Source organism: Saccopteryx bilineata, chromosome 4, assembly GCF_036850765.1.
Source record: "Saccopteryx bilineata isolate mSacBil1 chromosome 4, mSacBil1_pri_phased_curated, whole genome shotgun sequence".
Lineage (NCBI taxonomy): Eukaryota > Metazoa > Chordata > Mammalia > Chiroptera > Emballonuridae > Saccopteryx > Saccopteryx bilineata.
Window position 1 is genome coordinate 100,345,547 of NC_089493.1, and position 20,643 is coordinate 100,366,189.

A 20,643-nucleotide genomic window follows, 5' to 3' on the forward strand; every position below is an offset into this window, starting at 1 on the left:
GGCTATCTTTAATGAATAAGTTTTCTTATTAATTTATAAGAAATTCAATTTGTCAATGTGGAAGCATAAAAATAAAAATATTTTATAACACTGAAAGAGAATTGGCCAGACACAAACTGCAATGTAAGAAAGGAAAGGAAGAAGGCCATGAGTCAAAATAAATAGGACAACAGATTAGGCAATAAAGAATGGGGTTGGGACCCTGGCCGGTTGGTTTAGTGGCAGAGCATCGGCCTGGCGTGCAGAAGTCCTGGGTTCGATTCCCGGCCAGGGCACACAGGAAAAGTGCCCATCTGCTTCTCCACCCCTCCCCCTCTCCTTCCTCTCTGCCTCTCTCTTCCCCTCCTGCAGCGAGGCTCCATTGGAGCAAAGATGGCCCGGGCGCTGGGGATGGCTCCTTGGTCTCTGCCCCAGGTGCTAGAGTGGCTCTGGTCACAACAGAGCATTGCCCCCTGGTGGGCAGAGCATCACCCCCTGGTGGGCATGCCAGGTGGATCCCGGTTGGGCGCATGCAGGAGTCTGTCTGACTGTCTCTCCCCGTTTCCAGCTTCAGAAAAGTACAAAAAAAAAATGGGGTTGGTGCCTGACCAGGCAGAGGCACAGTGGATAGAGCATTAGATTGGGATGTGGAGGACCCAGGTTTGAAACCCCGAGGTTGAAAATATCATTTCCCATTTAGTTGGCTTTCTGTTTATTTTGTTATCAGTTTCTCTTGCTGAGCAAAAACTTCTTAGTCTGATGTAGTCCCATTCATTAATTTTTGCCTTCACTTCTCTCGCCTGTGGAGTCAGATTCATAAAATGCTCTTTAAAACCCAGGTCCATGAGTTGAGTACCTATGTCTTCTTCTATGTACTTAATTGTTTCAGGTCTTATGTTTAGATCTTTGATCCATTTTGAGTTAATTTTTGTACAGGGGGACAAACTGTAGTCCAGTTTCATTCTTTTGCATGTGGCTTTCCAGTTTTCCCAGCACCATTTATTGAAGAGGCTTTCTTTTCTCCATTGTGTGTTGTTGGCCCCTTAATCAAAAATTATTTGACTATATATATGTGGTTTTATTTCTGGACTTTCTATTCTGTTCCATTGGTCTGAGTGTCTATTTTTCTGCCAATACCATGCTGTTTTGATTGTCGTGGCCCTATAATATAGTTTGAAGTCAGGTATTGTAATGTCCCCAGCTTCATTCTTTTTCTTTAGGATTGCTTTGGCTATTCGGGGTTTTTTATACTTCCATATAACTCTGATGATTTTTTGCTCTATTTCTTTAAAAAACATCATTGGAAGTTTGATGGGAACAAACAGCTCAGATAAGGGCCTAATATCCAAAATATACAAAGAACTCATAAAACTCAACAACAAACAAACAAACAATCCAATAAAAAAATGGGAAGAGGATTTGAACAGACACTTCTCCCAGGAAGAAATACAAATGGCCAACAGATATATGAAAAGATGCTCATCTTCTTTAGCTATTAGAGAAATGCAAATCAAAACGGCAATGAGATACCACCTCACACCTGTTCGATTAGCTATTATTAACAAGACAGGTAATAGCAAATGTTGGAGAGGCTGTGGAGAAAAAGGAACCCTCATACACTGTTGGTGGGAATGTAAAGTAGTACAATCATTATGGAAGAAAGTATGGTGGTTCCTCAAAAAACTGAAAATAGAACTACCTTATGACCCAGCAATCCCTCTACTGGGTATATATCCCAAAAACTCAGAAACATTGATACGTAAAGACACATGCAGCCCCATGTTTATTGCAGCATTGTTCACAGTGGCCAGGACATGGAAACAACCAAAAATTCCATCAATAGATGACTGGATAAAGAAGATGTGGCACATATACACTATGTAATACTACTCAGCCATAAGAAATGATGACATCGGAACATTTACAGCAAAATGGTGGGATCTTGATAACATGATACAAAATGAAATAAGTAAATCAGAAAAAACCAGGAACTGCATTATTCCATACGTAGGTGGGACATAAAAGTGAAACTAAGAGACATTGATAAGAGTGTGGTGGTTACAGGGGGGAGTGGGAAAAGGGAGAGGGAAAGGGGGTGGGGAGAGGCACAAAGAAAACAAGATAGAAGGTGACAGAGGATAATCTGACTTTAGGTGGTGGGTATGCAACATAATTGAACGACAAGATAACCTGGACTTGTTATCTTTGAATATATGTATCCTGATTTATTGATGTCACCCAATTAAAAAAATAAAATTATTAAAAAAAAAAAAAAGAAACCCTGAGGTTGCCAGCTTGAATGTGGGCTCATCTGGTTTTAGCTAGCCTCACCAGATTGAGCCCAAGATTGCTGGCTTGAGCAAGGGGTCACTCCAGTCTGTTGTATCCCCCCAGTCAAGGCACATATGAGAAAGCAATGAATGAACAACTAAGGTGCCACAATAAAAAACTGATGCTTCTCATGTCTCTCCCTTCCTATCTGTCAGTCCCTAACTCTCCCTCTCTCTGTCTCTCTCTCTGCCTTTGTCACAAAAAATAAGGAAAAAAAAGAATGGGGTTGGTGAAAAAAGAGACTCACCCGCAAAAAGCAAGCTCACCTAAGACTGATTATCAAGAAATTTTGGATATCAACCAAAGCAATAGCAAACAAGTAAGAAAACTATTTAAGAAACAGAAGCAGCCTTGGCTAGTTGGCTCAGAGGGAGAGTGTCACCCCAGCATGCAGATGTTGTGGGTTTGATTTTTCAGTCAGGGCACACAGGAAAAGTGCCAATCTGCTTCTCCACACTTCCCCCTCTCATGTCTCTCTTTCTTTCTTTCTTACTCTCTCTCTCTCTCTCTCTCTCTCTCTTCCCTCCTGCAGCCATGGCTCAATTGGAGCAAACAGGCCCCAGGGCTGAGGATGGCTCCATGGTCTTCCCTTCAGGCACTAAAAAGAGCTTAGTTGCTGAGCAATGAGGCAAAGCATCACCCACTCACAGCTAGGGTATGTGAGAGAATCTGTCTCAGCCTCCCCTCCTTTCACTGAATATATATATATATATGTATATATATGTGTGTGTATATATATATAAACTTCACATATTCTACTTAAGTGAAAAATTATATATATATAAATTATATATATGATGATATATATATATATGATTTCCTGTCACACTTAGTCCATGAGAAGAAAAGGCATTCATGAAGTAAACTAAAGTGATTATCAGTTTTAGAGTTCTGAGTTTTCCAAACTAAAGAGTAAATAGCATGACAAATGTTATGCATTTTTTAATTCCTGGGCAATCACAGGATTAAGCAAGCTAAACAAGTATGTTTCTGGAAAGCCTTTATTTTTTAGTTTAAATATGTTAGCTTATATAGTAACTCTTAGACAGAAAGATAGAGTGTTTTTCAAATTTAAGCCACAGAAATATTTGCTAAAATTATTTCTAGAAATTAAAGAGCAGGGCACCATGAATTACCAAAAGTTGTACAAAATACAAATAAAAACAGTATGATGGGAAGTGGCATTAGGAGACAGTAAATAATTAAAGTACAGGCGTGATTAAATTTTATTTAAAAATATAAAGAATTTGAGTATTCATGTGGGACTGAACACATGGTAAATGTAGAATTATGTCTATTCTTGACAAGGTTATGGAGATAAGAAAGGCATGTATGCCAACTGAAAAATGTAAGGGGCTTTCCTACTGCTAAAGGTACCAAGCATGAAGACATATGTAGACAAATGAAGTATGTTGGCCCCTTGACAGCCTTCAGATTAAAATCTGTATTAAGAGTTACTAGCTTCAGTAAGGTTGAGCAGAAAAAACAAACAAATGAAAGAAATGGTCTATTTTGGAAAAGTTATCAAACTATTGTATTTCATTAGCATATCCCCCAAACCAAGTACAGTACTTCATTAAATGTTCTTCCCTATGTTTATACATTGCTGCTTCATATAACATAGAAGTTTTAGTATCATAGAACATAAACTAGTTTATGAAGGCCTCAAACTTTTCACTTACCATCTAGAGACAGGATCTTCTTTTATCAAACATGTAACCAATGTGATTTGTAGTCTCATGTCAGATTTTTTACTTATAATTCAGGTTTTGACTTAAGCAGTTTGGTGAATGGTGAACAAGAAAAATTTGAGGGGAAGGTTTGAGGAGTTGATGAGGGAGGTTGGTTTTTGCCATGTGAGACATTTAGGTGGAAGTTTTTAGTAAGCAGTTGAAAATTTACATCTGAAGTTCAAAAATAAGTTGGGCTGAAGATAAAGATTTGGGTTCATTAACAAGTGCTGGGAACTAAAACCAAGGATGTAGTAAACATCATTCAAATAGGCTAATCAAGTGGACAATAAAAAGTGGTATGAGAAAAAGCCTAGGGGAACAAACTCCTTGAAGAATAAAATTCATTATTTATTGCTTAGCCAGAGAAAAACAAGAATCCCATATAGGAATATAGACATCTGTTAGTAAGTGGAGGTGATAATGGGTGATAAGGGGCATCTTGGGTCGTAGAGTCATGTTAACACAAAACTTCATATTACATCAAAACATAAATTTGATCATAATAGAAAATTAAAGAGTAATCACTATCCTACATTAATGGTCACTCTTCTCTCTTTTTTTTAACATCAGAATAGCTAATATTGTCTTAGCCAAAGACTGAGTTATTAGCAATAAAGAAAATCTTATGTTGGGCCCTGGCCGGTTGGCTCAATGGTAGAGCATAGGCATGGCATGCAGGAGTCCCGGGTTCGATTCACAGCCAGGGCACACAGGAGAAGTGCCCATCTGCTTCTCCACCCCTCCGCTCTCCTTCCTCTCTGTCTCTCTCTTCCCCTCCCGCAGCCAAGGCTCCATTGGAGCAAAGTTGGCCTGGGCACTGAGGATGGCTCCATGGCCTCTGCCTCAGGGGCTAGAATGGCTCTGGTTGCAACAGATGGCCCAGATGGGCAGAACATCACCCCCTGGTGGGCATGCCGGGTGGATCCCAGTCAGGCGCATGCAGGAGTCTGTCTGACTGCCTCCCCGTTTCCAACTTCAGAAAAAAAAAATCTTATGTTTTATTTCCCTGGTGAGATTACTCTTAGAAATTACCTAATACTAGACTATTTTAAAAGGAATATCTGTTAAGTAAAGTTTAAATTGAGCCCTGTTTCAGGAGGAAAGAAGACTAAAATGTGTTTTGATTTACTAAGAACTTATTTTTAATTGCAGAGTTAGAAGTAGAGCTGTCTGTTTTACTTTCTATAAGGGACTGAAAGAAAATTTACAAGCCAGGCAAATCACAAGAGCTTAAATACGGCTTCCTCTCCTCCTGAAACCCAATAAATTTGGGGTCTTTGAATAATTTTTGAAACACTGAATAAGGATCTTATTTTAAAAAAGATTATAATTTCTCATCATTATGAGCAGGATATAATAATGTACACAGTCTGTAGAAAAATAAAGGTGGTCTTATTTCTTCAGTTTAAGGGTCCATACAGAAATTATATCAATCCTCACCTTTGTCAGGAGGAAAACCTGTGCATCATCAGGAAACCTCAACATGATCAACAGAAACAGCACAGATCCTAAGGTGAAGACTGTTAGTTGTCTACCAAAATGGGTTTTTTTTATTTTAAAGTCAAAACCAAATGGAATTTTCTAGCGTCTTTTTCCTAATGAAGTCATGTGACAGGTGAATATTTTTCTCCATGGAATATTGTGTGATATGTGCCTCCACCATGTCTTTCTCCTTAACAGCAGTGAGAGGCCCATGCAGAGGAGGGCAGTCCTAGAGGACCATAGGGCAACTAATGAGAAAACCTGATCTCTGCATAACCTTATGGACCAGAGTTGAACCACTCAGTTTGGGCTGTAATGTGAAGGAGAAATCAGAAATTAAGACCAATATTTCCTGTGCATTCAATGAAATATCTGTTCAAGAAATATCATCATCAGTACTTCCTTTCATTATTCTTGATCAGTGTAGGTCTGACTCTAATTGATAGTGGCCAGGTATTCATATATTCAAATATAAGCAGTCTTATATGTATAGCAATGTATAGCTAAGATTCAATTGTACTATTATAATCCAAAACCTAATAATTATACATAAATTCAAACTGCTGTATATAATCAAATTTTATGATTGAATTTATATAAAATATTAGAATTTACAGTTTCTTTTAGGGAATAATCTGGTGATCAGTAAGACTTATAAAGTGATATATGTCACTTAAAACTAATTTAAATCTTTTTTTATTTTAATGGGGTGATATTGATAAATCAGAGTACATATATTCAGAGGAAACATCTCCAGGTTATTTTGAAATTTGATTATGTTGTATACCCATCAACCAAAGTCAAATTGTCCTCTGTCACTTTCTATCTGGTTTTCTTTGTGTCCTTCCCCTCAACCCATCTCTGCCCTCCCCCACCCCGGCGTAACCACCACCCTCTTGTCCATGTCTCTGAGTCTCATTTTTATGTCCCACCTATGTATGGAATCATATAGTTCTTAGTATTTTCTGATTTACTTATTTTACTCAGTATAATGTTATCAAGGTCCATCCATGTTGTTGTAAATGACCTGATGTCATCATTTCTTACGGCTGAGTAGTATTCCATAGTACCACATCTTCTTTATCCAATCATGTATTGAAGGGCTTTTTGGTTGTTTCCATGTCTTGGCCACTGTGAACAATGCTGCAATGAACATGGGGCTACATGTGTCTTTACGTACCAGTGTTTTTAACTTTGGAGGTATATGCCCAGTAGAGGGATTGCTGGGTCATATGGTAGCTCTATTTTTAATTTTTTGAGGAACGACCATACTGTCTTCCATAATGGTTGTACTACTTTACCTCCCCATCAACAGTGGATGAGGGTTCCTTTTTCTCCACAGCCTCTCCAGCATTTGTTATAACCTGTCTTGATAATAGCTAATCTAACAGGTGTGAGGTGGTATATTATTGTAGTTTTGATTTACATTTCTCTAATAGCTAATGAAGATGAGCATCTTTTATATATATCTTGGCCATTTGTATTTCTTCCTGGGAGAAGTGTCTGTTCATGTTCTCCTCCCATTTTTTTATTAAATTGTTTGTTTGTTGTTGAGTTTTATGAGTTCTTTGTATATTTTGAATATTAGCCCCTTATCTGAGCTGTTGTTTGAAAATATCATCTCTCAATTAGTTGGCTGTCTATTTTGTTGTCAGTCTCTCTTGCTGTGCAAAAGCTTCTTAGTCTGATGTGGTCCCATTCATTTATCTTTGTCTTCACTTCCCTTGCCTTTGGAGTCAAATTCCTAAAGTGTTCTTTATAACCAAGGTCCATGAGTTTAGTACCTATGTTTTCCTCTGTGTAATATATTGTTTCAGGTCTTATATTTAGGTCTTTGATCCATTTTGAATTAATTCTAGTAGAAGGGGACAAACTGTAGTCAAATTTTATCCTTTTACATGTGGCATTCCAATTTTCCCAGCACCATTTCTTGAAGAGGCTTTCTTTTCTCCGTTGTGTGTTATTGGCCCCCTTAACAAAAATTATTTGACCTTATATACGTGGTTATATTTGGGGGCTTTCTATTCTATTCCATTGGTCTGAGTGTCTATTTTTCTGCCAATACCATGCTGTTTTGTGGTTCTATAATATAATTTGAAGTCAGGTATTGTAATGCCTCCAGGTTCATTCTTTTTTCTTAGAATTGATTAGGCTATTTGGGAATTTTTATACTTCCATATAAATCTGATGATTTCTTGTTCCATTTCTTTAAAAAATGACATTGGAATTTTCATGGGAATTGCATAAAGTTTATATATCGCTTTGGGTAATATAGTCATTTTAACTATATTTACTCTTCCTATCCAGGAACAAGGAATATTTTCCATTTCATTGTATCTTTTTTGATTTCCCTTAACAATGCTTTGTAGTTTTCATTATATAGGTCCTTTACATTCTTTGTTATGTTTATTTCTAGGTATTTTTGTTGTTGTTGTTGCAACCATGAAGGGAATTATTTTTTTGAGTTTGTTTTCTGATGTTTCATTGTTGGCATATAGAAAAGCAATGGACTTTGGTATATTAATTTTGTATCCTGTGACCTTACTGTATTGGTATATTGTTTCTAGTAGTCTTTTTGTGGAGTCTTTGGGGTTTTCGATGTATAGGATCATATCATCTGCACAAAGTGAAACCTTTACTTCTTCTTTGCCAATATGAATGCCTTTTATTTATTTTTTTTTTTTAATTTTTTTTTGTCTGATTGCTCTGGCTAGAACTTCCAGCACTATGTTAAATAAAAGTGGAGAGAGTGGACAACCTTGTCTTCTTCCTGACTTTAGCAGAAAAGTTCTCAGTTTTATGCCATTTAATATGATGTTAGGTGATGGTTTATCATAAATAGCCTTTATTATGTTCAGATATTTTCCTTCAGTACCATTTTGTTGAGTGATTTAAACATAAAAGAATGTTGTATTTTATCTAATGCCTTTTCTGCATCTATTGATAGGATCATATGGTTTTTGTCCTTTGTTTTGTTGATATGGGGTATTACGTTAACCGTTTTGCGTATGTTGAACCATGAACCATCCTTGTGATTCTGGGATGAATCCCACTGGATCTTGATGTATTATTTTTTAATGTGTTGTTGTATCCAATTTGCTAGTATTTTGTTTAGTATTTTAGCATCTGTATTCATTAGAGATATTGGTCTGTAGTTTGTGTGTGTGTGTGTGTGTGTGTGTGTGTGTGTGTGTGTGTGTGTGTTGTCCTTTCCAGGTTTTGGTGTGAGGGTTATGTTGGCCTCATAAAATGTGTTTGGAAGTATTGCTTCTTCTTTGATTTTTTGGAAGACTTTGAGTAGAATAGGAACCAAGTCTTTTTTGAATGTTTGATAGAATTCACTAGGATAGCTGTCTGGCCCTGGACTTTTATTTTGGGGGAGGTTTTTAATAGTAGTTTCTATTTCCTCCCTGTTTATGGGTCTGTTTAAACTTTTCTGCTTCATCATAATTCAGTCTAGGAAAACTGTATTGTCCTAGGAATGTATCCATTTCTTCCAGGTTGTTAAATTTGGTGGCATATAGTTTTTCATAGTATTCTACAATAATTCTTTGTATATCTATGATATCTGTGGTGATTTCTCCTCTTTCATTTTGGATTTTGTTTATTTGACTCCTTTCTCTTTTTTCCTTAGTGAATCTTGCCAATGGTTTGTTAATTTTGTTGATCTTTTCAAAGAACCAGCTCTATGTTTTATTGATTTTTTTTCATAGTTTTTCTGTTCTCTATTTCATTTATTTCTGCTATGATTTTTATTATTTCTTTTCTCCTGCTAGTTTTGGGTTGCCTTTGTTCTTTTTCTAGTTCCTTAGATATGAGGTTAAGTGATTTACTTGGGCTCTCTCTTGTTTGTTCATATAGGCCTGTAGTGATATGAACTTCCCTCTTATTACTGCTTTTGCTGCATTCCAGAGATTCTGATATGCCGTATTGTTATTTTTGTTTGTCTGTATGTAACTTTTGATCTCTGCTTTTATTTCTTCTTTGAACCACTCATTTTTTTAAAGTATGTTGTTTAGTTTCCACATTTCTGTTGGTTTGTTTACCTCTTTTTTGCAGTTGAATTCAAGTTTCAAGGGTTTATGATCAGAGAATATGCTTGGTGTAATTCCAATCTTTCTAAATTTCTGGTGTTATTTTTGTGGCCCAACATATGATCAATTCCTGAGAATGTTCCATGTAGACTAGGGAAAAATGTATACTCTGGCACTTTGGGATGAAATGTCATGTAGATGTCTATCATATCTAATTGTTCTAGTGTTTCGTTTAAAGCCAATATATCTTTATTGAGTTTCTGTTTGGATGAACGATCTAGAGCTGTCAGCGGTATATTAAGGTCTCCAAGTATGATTGTATTTTTGTCGGTTTTTCCTTTTAGGTCAGTCAGTAGCTGTCTTATATATTTTGGTGCTCCTTGGTTTGGTGCATTTATAGTAAGACATGTTATTTTTCTTGATTAAATATCCCCTTTATCATTATGAAATGACCATTTTTTTCTCTGATTACCTTTGCTGTCTTGTAGTCAGCATTGTTAGATATGAATATTGCTACACCTGCTTTTTTTGGTTGTTATTTGCTTGGAATACTGTTTTCCAGTTTTTCACTTTGAATTTGTCTTTATACTTGTAGCTTAGATGTGTTTCTTGTAGGCAGCAGAGAGTTGGATTTTCCTTTTTAATCCATTCTGCTACTCTGTGTCTTTTTATTGGTGAGTTCAATCCATTTATATTCAGTGTAATTATGGACACTTGAAGGTTTTCTATAGCCATTTTATATATTGCTTTCTGATAGTTTTGTATCTTGTTTGATATTTCTCTTTTGATTTTTTTTTTGTCATTTGTTTTTATTTGGTTGTAATCCATATTTCTTTCTTCTGTTGCTTCTTTTTTCAAGCCATGAGCTTCTGTGGTGGATTTTTCAGGGGTGCTTACCATTAAATAATAGAAAGGGTACCTATTATGTTCATTGTAATACATTATCTCATGAGTGATTCTGCACTCCATCCTCCTTTTCTACTGTTAATCTTTGTCCTCTCCCTTTTTATGTTTTTGTTTTCACAGATTAAAATTGATTTATTGTGTTCTTGATGGAGCTCTTACTTGTGGTTTTGTTTTGTTTTGTTTTTTGTATCTGGTCAGAAAACCCCCTTCAGTATTTCCTGAAGTGGAGGTTTTCTGATGATAAATTCCCTCATCTTTTCTGTATCTGTAAATGTTTTTATTTATTTTTTTCATATTTGAAGGATAGCTTTGATGGGTATAGTATTCTTTTTTTTTTTTTTGTATTTTTCTGAAGCTGGAAACGGGGAGAGACAGTCAGACTCCCGCATGCGTCTGGCCGGGATCCACCCAGCATGCCCACCAGGGGCGAAGCTCTGCCCACCAGGGGTCGATGCTCTGCCCCTCTGGGGCATTGCTCTGCCGCAACCAGAGCCACTCTCTAGCACCTGGGACAGTGGCCAAGGAGCCATACCCAGCGCCCGGGCCATCTTTGCTCCAATGGAGCCTTGGCTGCGGGAGGGAAAGAGAGAGACAGAGAGGAAGGAGGGGGGTGGAGAAGCAAATAGGCGCTTCTCCTATGTGCCCTGGCTGGAAATCGAACTCGGGTCCCCTGCATGCCAGGCCGATGCTCTACCACTGAGCCAACCAGCCAGGGCCGGGTATAGTATTCTTGGCTGAAAGTTCCTCTCTTTTAGAACTTTAAATATTGAGGGTTCATTCTCTTCTAGCTTGTAGAGTATCTGCTGAGAAATCTGATGATAATCTAGTGGGCCTTCCTTTATATGTTTTATTCTTTTTCCTGGCTGCCTTGAGAATTTTTTCTTTGTCATTGGTTAGTATCAATTTCATTATGATATGTCTTGGAGTAGGTTTTTAGGGTTAAGATAACTCAGTGTTCTGTTTGCTTCTTGAATTCAAGGTTTTAGTTCTTTCCACAGGCTTGAGAAGTTCTCATCTATTATTTGTTTGAATATGCTCTCCATTCCATTTTCCCTCTCTTCTCCTTCTGATATACCCATTATTCTTATATTGCTCTTTTTTATGGAGTCAGACAATTTCTGTAGGTTTTTCTCATTTTTTTTAAATTTGTGAGTCTCTCTCCTCTTCTCTCTGTAGTACCTCTAGTTGCCTGTCTTCTATGTCACCAATTCTCTCCTCTATCTGGCCTATTCTATTAGCTAAGCTTGTTAGCTATTTTTCACATTTCAGTTCATGAATTGAGTTTTTCATCTCTGTTTGATTCATTTTCATAGTTTCAATTTCCTTGGTGATGTATTCTTTCTGTTTGTTGAATTGTTTTTTGAGCTCCCTAAATTGCCTTTCTTGTATATCCCTAAGTATTTTTAGGATTTCAGCTTTAAAATCTCTGTCATTTAACTCCAAGGTTTGCAGGATATTTAAATTTTCTATAGATTTTTTCACATCTATCTGAGCTACATCTCTGTCTTTTTATCCATATTTGATTTTTTTTCTTAATGGCATTTGAGAGTGGTATTTTTAATAACACTAATAGGAGTTGATAAAAAATAAAGATAAAAATTAAAAAGTAAAAAAATTTAAAAATTTTTTTGAGAAAATATAGTGAAATACTGAAAATTATATTGTGCTAAGTGGAACAAAAACTACATAGAATAAAGGTCTTGAGTTGGGGAGAAGTGAAAAAGAGGCAAAAAACGAGGTAAGAACCCACTAACTGCTACAAGAAAAAAGTTTGGATCAAGAATAAAATAATTTGTAAATAACAGTCAAATGAGAGGTATAGTGAAAGAGAAAAGAAGAAAAAAGAAAGAAAAAAAAATTAAAAATACAGTGAAAGATGCAAATTCTATTGTATTAAGTAAAACAAAAACTACATAGAATGGAGAGCCAGTGTTGGGGGGAATGCTAATGAGATAAATAGCAAAGTAAAAAGCACACAAGATACCACAAAAAATAAATTGAATTCAAAATAAAGTAATTCTTTTGTGAGTAAGAATCAAATGAGAGGAAAAGTGAAAGAGAAAAGAAGAAACCAAAAGAGAGGAAGAAAAAATAAAAGAAAAAAAGAATGAAAAATGTAACACTTCTGGGTAATGAAGTTCAAAATGAAAAAAAGAAGGATAAAACATAAAAAGGATAAAAGGACCAAGGTAGAAGAAAGAAAGATACAAAAATGAAAAAAAAAAGAAATGGAAAAAGTTATAAAGACTATGGATTTTTTGTGGTTTTGAGAGGTTATCTTCTTTATTTTTCTTTCTCTTTTTGGCCAGTGGCACTGTACCCCAGGTTCTGCCCCTGTGGCACTCTTAGGTAGAGATTTGCAGTTAATGTGTTGCTATGGTGATGACATAAACTAAGCCTCAGTCCCGTTGGTAAGCAGGGCTTGTCAGCATTTGCAGGCTTCAACAATGGGGGACTCTGTTTTCCCGGAGCCTCTCCTCCAGTCTCTCCTTCCTGAACTAGCAGCCTGGGGACCCAGCTGTGAAGTTGCCACTTTCACTGCCTGGAGAGCAAGAGTCTCTAACAGCTACCAAAATTCCCCTCTATCCCCCAGGTTCTGGGTAAGGCCTTGCCAGCCTGAGCCACCAGCATAGTCAGGCAGGACTGGGAGCCGATTGCTCCTCAGGTGTCTTTCTATGAGTCTCCAGGTATGTCTAGTATGTCTCAGTGCTTCACGGGACTACTCTCCCCAGGCTTTTTGCACTTTGTAACCTGTATCAGCTGGCAAAAAGATGCCCCAGTCACTGCCTGCAGAACAAGAGGTCTTAAAAGCTGCCAAGTCCCTCTTCCCTGTCCTTATAAAGCACAGTCCTGGGTATAAAAAGCTCTGCTGACCAGAGCCATCATCTTAAGGAGGCAGGTGGGGTGAGCTGACTTCTGGTCAGACTCCTTTTTAAGGTTCCCTGGGTATATCTAGTTAAGTTTGCCTTAGCACTCCACGGATCTGCTCTTCACAGGCTTCTCCCTTTTTGGGAAGCCTACAGCCCAGTCTGCCCAACTTCTACAATGTTCTCTGAGATCTGTTCTGTAGGAATGTTTTTTACCCTGTGTTGGTTGGCAGGTAGTTGCCCAAGCCACTGCATCCTGAAGGAGAGGCCCTAAGAACTATAATTTCCTCCTCCGGGTTCTCTTAATTCATAGACCTGGAAAAGAAGACCTGTCAGCCAGAGCTGCTGCCAGTATAATCCAGAAGGGCAGTGAGCAGACTGAGGGTTAGGCTCCTTTCAGCGATCTGTGGGTCTGCTCTTCAGGGACTGTCTGCAAGCTGCCTGTGCACCCTTCCCCCACCATTTTGGCAGTTCTTTTCCCAAGAAATTTGCTTTGTTAACCTGTATGGCTGGCGAAGGTGCCCTGCCCAGAGCGGTCCAGGCATAGGGAAGCTGGCTTTTGTGCACTCCCCACATGCTGTTGATCGGGGGAGCAGGTATTATACAGGGACTCTGTCTACAGCCCATGCAGTCTGCAAGCTGCCTGCAAACCCTTCCCCCTAGCACTTCCATAGTTTGCTTCCCAGGAGTTTGCTTTGTTAGCCTGCATGGCTGGCGAAGGCACCCCACCTGGAGAGGTCCAGGCATAGGGAAGCTGGCTTTCATGCACTCCCTGCGCACTATTTAGCAGGGGGCAGAGATCACACAGAGACTCTCTTTACAGCCCATGCAGAAGGCCACCACCAATTGTCTACAGCCCAGCCCCTCCATCTGGAATGTGGGTACCCATGCCTGAGGCATGAGGAGGAATCACTCATACACTGCCTGCACTCGCTGATCCAGAGACCAGGGGTAAATAAAGCCCACTCCGCAGGCAAGCCATTTGCCCACCTCTGCCAGGGTTTACTGCTGGTGTTAGCTCCACGTAGTTTGAGCTGCAGGCACACTCTTTCTTCGGCTTGAATGTTTCCACCCCAGCCTTCCCTCTCTCTCAGTTCCAAGTGAAAAAGGTTTCCTCGGGTCAGTAAGGGAAGCAGAATACTCCGTTCTCCATCCTGTTTCCTTCAGAGTGGTTTTTTTAGCCACCTCTTTGCCCAGTTATACCTTTGTTTAATGTATGTGTATTTCTGATGCTCCTGGGATTGTTTTTCTGTCTCCAGTTGTTGAATTTGTTGAAATTTCAGGGAGAGGTATTGGGAGTTGCCCTCATGGCGCCATTTTTATGACCAATTTAAATCCTTTTTAACAAGAAAATTTTAATAACCAGTTTTGTTTAGTGTTTTATTTTATTTTAAGGTTTCTATACATATAGGTAAATTACTCTCAGCCTAACTTACAATATTTAGGAATTCCTGAAAAGATGACTTTATTACTTCCAAAAGTCTCTCTTGCTTACTCAAAAATGCCTAGCTTTCCTTTAATAAAGTTTCCATTAAAGAAAATATAAGATATGAGATAATCTGAGAAAAAAAAACAGTTTAAATTTATATTTAGTTATGTTATTAATTTTAGACTTTTTTCAAAAACAATTTTTATTGGAAGAGAGAAAGCATGAAAAGTAGAAACAGGATGTTATTTCTTAGAATGAAAAGATATTAATTCATCTACTTTTTAACTTTGTCTAAAACTAATTGATTCCATTGCATATAAAATGATAGTAAAAATACAAAAAATGAATAATACACTAAACTGTCAGCCAAAGAAGGAGGGGACACAGCATTGTTAACAGATGTGTGAGCACAGCTACAGGGAGGAATCAATTTATATGGAAGAAGTTAACCACTTACGCTTTTTCTAGGATTTGTGTAAGAACAGTCTCCTGCCATAAAATGTACTCCACTTCATGGATAAATGAAATTATACTATTAAATTGACAATAACCTAGAAAACTTAACATCTCTAAACCAGTTTCCTCATTCGTAAAGTGACAAAAAAAACTTATATTAGTTACAGAAAATTAAAAATCGTGGATTGCCAACACAATTTTTATCATTCAGGAGAAATTTAATATTTTTTCTCTTCATTTCTTTCATTTTTATGTAAAACACAAAGTTCCTCAAGTCTTCCTTTGCCTAAGTCAGGCATCAGAATCCAGGAAAAAATATTACACAATCACTTTGAATGTATAAACCTTTCTTTGACAATTTTTCATTATAATAGCTAATTTGAAGGAAGCTTAGAACTTTATACTACAATCTTTAAAAGTTTATTTGGTCTTGTGGTTGTTTGTTTGTTTGTTTGTGGCAGAGACAGAGATAGTCAGAGAGAGGGGCTTATAGGAACAGAAAGACAGGAAGGGAAAGAGATGAGAAACATCAATTTTTCATTGCGGTTCCTTAGTTGTTCATTGATTAATTTCTCATATGTGCTTTGACCAAGTGATCCCTTGCTCGAGCCAGCAACCTTGGGCTCAAGCTGGTGAGCCTTGCTCAAACCAGTTCAGCCCATGCTCAAGCTGGAGACCTCAGGGTCTTGAACCTGGGTTCTCTACATCCCAGTTCAAGGTTCTATTCACTGCGCCACCACCTGGTCAGGCAAAAAGGTTTTATAAATTCAAAAGTTAAAATTCAGATAGGGTAAATATTTCTGATGGTCACACACCTAATAATTTGAGGAACTGGAAATTTTCACCCAGGAAATCAAGCTCCAGAGCCCACAATTTTAATCACTGTTATATATAGCTTCTCAATTTTATTTTATTTTTTTCTATGCTTTTTTAAATTTTTTATTTATCAATTAGTATCTAGCTGCTTTTAAGAATTTGTCTTTGTCTTTGGTTTTCAGAAGTTTTATTACGACTTGCCTAGTGGTTTTATTTACATTTATCTTTTGGGGGGTTTTAAGCATATCTAGACTTGACAGTCTTAATCAATTTTGGAAATTTCTTCTATGGTATCTTTTTATTATTTCTGCCTCATCTTTGCTCTGATATTTCTGCTTTAGATCAGATCCTCATTACCAATGAGAACTCTTTTTCTTAATGTTTATTATATGGATTTTAGAGAGAGAGAGAGAGAGAGAGAGAAAGGGAAAGACGGAGAGAAAGACAGGAACATCGATCTGCTCCTGTATGTGCCCTGACTAGGGATTGAACAGGCAACCTCTGTGCTTTGGGATGATGTTCTACCAGTGGTCTGCAAACTTATTAGTCAACAGAGCCAATATCAACAGTACCATGATTGAAATTCCTTTTGAGAGCTAAATTTTTAAAATTTAAACGAAATAGGTAGGTACATTCCTTATCAAGGTAGCACCCACACATGGTATTTTGTGGAAGAGCCACACTCAAGGGGCCAAAGAGCTGGATGTGGCTCACAAGCTGCAGTTTGCTGACCACCGCTCTAACCAACCAAGCTATCTGGCCATGGCCCAATGTGAATTCTTTCAACTAACTTTCCTCCCTGCCTCTAGTCTTTAAATATCTCTCTCTTACATAAACATACTACTTTCATAATTAAAAACTAAGTGCCTGTTAGATAAAGTCTAACATTTTTAGTAGAGTGTATTTATTATCATGAGATGATGCCTAGCAATTGTTTTAGTCATGTGTTCAACAATTTCTAGTTTAGTACTTCATGTCTAGTTTAAACAACATGTCACTCTTTGTAGTTTCCTATAGTCATACTAGGTCTCAGTGTTACACCTTTACCTTTTTTCTCTCTGAGGCTTTAATTAAATAAAAACAGAAAACTATAAATATTAATTCAGTGAGAAAAATATAAATAACTGCAAAAAATATAGTAGAAAAATTACCAGCAAACAGAAGATATCAACAGATTGCTAGAGGCTAGAAAGTGCAGAATAAAAAGTTAACTAAATGAATTTTAAAAATAGAAGTTTAGGCCTTGATGTAAGCTCAGTGAATAGAGCATTGTCCTGGCTTATGGATTTCCTGGATTCAATTTCTGTTAAGGCACACAAGAGAAGCAACTACCTGCTTCTCTCCCCTTTCCCTTTTCCCTTCTTTTCCTCTTCCTGTCCCACAGCTGGTGGTTCAATTGGTTCCACCATGGCTGTAGACACTGAGGGTAACTTGGTTGGTCAGAGCCCATCAGCCTCAGGTGCTAAAAATAGCTTGGTTGATTGATCATTGGCCCCAGATGCTAGGTTCCAGGTGGATCCTAGTTAGGCACATGCAGGAGTTTGTTTCACTATCTCCCCACCTCTCACTTAAAAAATAAAAATAGAAACCTAGGAAACAAAATCAAGGAATTCTCCTAGCTTATAAAGCAGAAATGTAAAGAGTAAGAGAGCATGAGAGAAAGTATAGAAGTTATAGCAAATCAAATATTGGAAAAATAGAAATTTATAAAAGAATGAATGCAGAAAATAAAAATAAATTAAGTAGAAAATAATAAGCCAAATTCCACAGATTTGAAATATAAAATATTTAAAGTGTGAAGTAAAAAGTGGAATGATTGTCATTAAGATCCACACCTAGAGATGATAATAAAAGCTTTCAAGATTAAAAACAGATTAATAAAAAAGGAAATGTACTGACTTAGATTTATTACCAACACTGAACACTAAAAAAGTAGATCAATGCCTTTCAGTTTACAGAGAAATATTTGACTCTAGAATGTTATATCCAGTCCAATCACATACACACACACACACACACACACAGAGAGAGAGAGAGAGAGAGAGAGACAGAAAGAGAGACAGAGATGGAGAGCAAAATAGAGGCATTTACTAATATAATATGTATTTACGATATATCTTTTCTTAAACAATTACTTCGTGGTGTTGATTTGAAAAATAAGGGACAGAAAAAGAAGAGAAGAGCTAGGATTTAGAAAATGTGGATCCCACTAAGGAAAACAATGAAGAAAATTCTAGAAATAAGATGTACAATAGTCTTAGAAAGCAATTGATTTGACTCAGATTGGAGTAAAAAAATCTATGGTGCCAGGAGAAAGGCATTTGAGAAAAGATCGCAGTTTTAGAAAATTGGAAAATTATATAAAAATGTAAAATACATACGACTTTTTTTTAAGACAAGTGAGAAAAGCCAATTGCTATCCTAAAGGCAGAGGGGAGTGAGTAAACACACCAATTTTTTATGTAAAAGCCATAACTAAAAAGTGGAGAAAAGAAATCTTTGACTTATTTTAGTTAATTGATAGTAAGAAAACAGAATTCATTGAATAATGGCACATAGTACATGACCCAGCATATTTATAAAAAATGCAAGCTTTCAGAGTCAGCGTACAAAAAAGGGTAAAATATTTGGTTGCTGTTTCGTGTCAAATTAGACACAATAACAAGCTTAATAGAGTAAAAATAATAGGGTATAGAATTATGAAAGTCAAAAGGTAAAAAAAATAAAGTGGAGAAAACAGGAGTGATGATATCATCTCTTCATAAAGTAGTAGGGTATTATTTATTATCACAAAAGTAACCCTTGATGTAATAAAATAATATCTCTAAAACACACATAAGGGTACAATTATATAATTTAGTATTATGTAAGAACCACCAAAAAAAATGCAAGCAAAAATATTTAAGTGCTTGCTTCTAGTAAGCCAAATAGCTGTTGAATAAAAAAGGTTGGTTAGTTTGAACACAAAATTTTCTAAAATGTTTTATTATTGTTACATGTCCATATATTCCACTTACAATTTTTTTAAGTTTTTGGAGAGATAGAATAGGTGGCATCTCTTCCAAAAGGACTTTTTTAAACCTAAAGTTCCAATTGGCCTTTCTCTGTGCTTCCATAATACCCAATGCATACCTCCAATGTAGCACTAATTTTAATGTACCCATATACCTATGTGTTTATCTCCTCTACCATACATGAGTTCTTCTGAAGTAGGAACTAAATTTTATTTATCAATCTACCCTTTCCACCTGAAAAAACATCTGGTGCAGAGTAGGTAATAATTATACATTCACTTAATAAATAAACAATTAACTATATTGGGTAATCTGTATTAAAGCTAATATTTCAATCTACTTATGGGAATTAATATAGACATTCATAAGATATTTAATTCCTCTTTAACTTAATTGCATTTTTTAACCTTTTATGATGGCAGAATGAGATAGAGATAATGTAAAACTACATGTTTCCAAACCACCATTATTTTTAGCAGATATGCAAGAAAATTTTAATCACAATGTAATATTAAAAATCCTTCACAGCTAGAATTTAAACATAAATCAAAAGTGGTTTCTAAGTATATCTGGTTTTAAATAGACTAACCAAGCTCAAAAATGTTAATATTTCTCACTAACTCACAGCAGGCCACTATCAGCTTTAATTTGGTATTATTTCCCAGAAATGTTGCAATTACAATTTAGTCCACATTGATCAGCAAAAGTTAAAGGGCAAAATTAATTAATGAAAATAGTAAAGGGCAAAAAATTAAAATGTGACACATCTAAAATGCTTCGAGTGTAGAGAGGCACTGTTATTTTGAGATTATCCACATTGATTTGCAAAGGAACAGAAGAAATCTGTGTATAAAGCTGAATTTTAATATAATAAATTAAATGTCAGCGTTTAAAAAAATAATTACTAAAAATGACAACCACTTTATAAATTTGAAACTTCTAATAGATCTAACAGTAACTAATGACATTACAAATAAGCTGTGAAAAAAATGTACAGCAGCTGCATTAAAACTATAAGTTTTGAGGATGACGTCAGAGTAATGGCGGGGTAGGAAGCGATACCAATAAATCTCCCCCAAAACTCAACAAGATCTTCAACCATAAACAGAAAAACCTATACTTGGAGCCTCCAGATGTTTCGCAATACACCCGAAGGTATGGTCGAGCAAAAAATTGGCTAAATATATAACCAAACCCCAAAGGAAATAGGGAGTAAGAAATGCTTCACCTTCCTCACTAACCTAAACAGGGCAGCTTTCTCTGGGATCCGTGAATATAGAAACTGAGGCAGGCAAAGGGGGTAAATAGATCCAGGCCGCGGCAAAAACGGCCGAACCAGGCTGTGGCACGTAGATCCAAGCCAAGGAAAAACTGATCCTGTGGCAACCCGGGCAATACAAGCTAACACTCGCGCCAAACCCAAACAAAGAAAGACAAGCGGGGCAGCCATTTTACCCGATCTCCTGGTCGGCGCGCACAGATAGTGGGCGAGAGATTTCTTCCTAGGCCCCGGGAGTGGGTGCACATGTTACCCCACAGAGAGGCAGAGGCCTTTCTCTGGGCCAAAAGCAGAATCTCTGGGCAGCCCCAGCACCC